Genomic DNA, 421 nt, shown 5'->3' with positions numbered 1-421 from the left:
TTAGCATTGGAAGCATTGGAACTGATGTGTCCAAGCGACAAGACATATCTTAATTTATCAGACAATATTTCATGTCATTTCAATTCACAGCTATTTCAGTGGCATGACTAGCTTCCGTCCTACCAGTCCTGAACAGAAACAAGCCAGCCACGCACATAAGCCAGGCTGGACCTGGCCTGGTTTCTATTCTTACTTTGTACTGCTCATTTGCACTGTCCACCTCGTCCCTGCGGCACCCTGTCCAATGTTGTCTCCATGTTATGCACCATTGACCGAAACAAATTCCTAGTATGTTGTAAGACTAAATGTTTCTGATTCAGATTTCTCTCTCCATCTCTCTCTCTCTTTCTCTGTTTCACACACTCACACATACACACACACACACACACACACACACACTCCTGGTGCTTCAGCTCCTCTA

The sequence above is a fragment of the Borostomias antarcticus genome (assembly GCF_949987555.1).
Source record: "Borostomias antarcticus genome assembly, chromosome: 1".
Lineage (NCBI taxonomy): Eukaryota > Metazoa > Chordata > Actinopteri > Stomiiformes > Stomiidae > Borostomias > Borostomias antarcticus.
The sequence above is the reverse complement of the archived record's forward strand: the minus strand, read 5'-3'. Positions refer to the sequence as shown.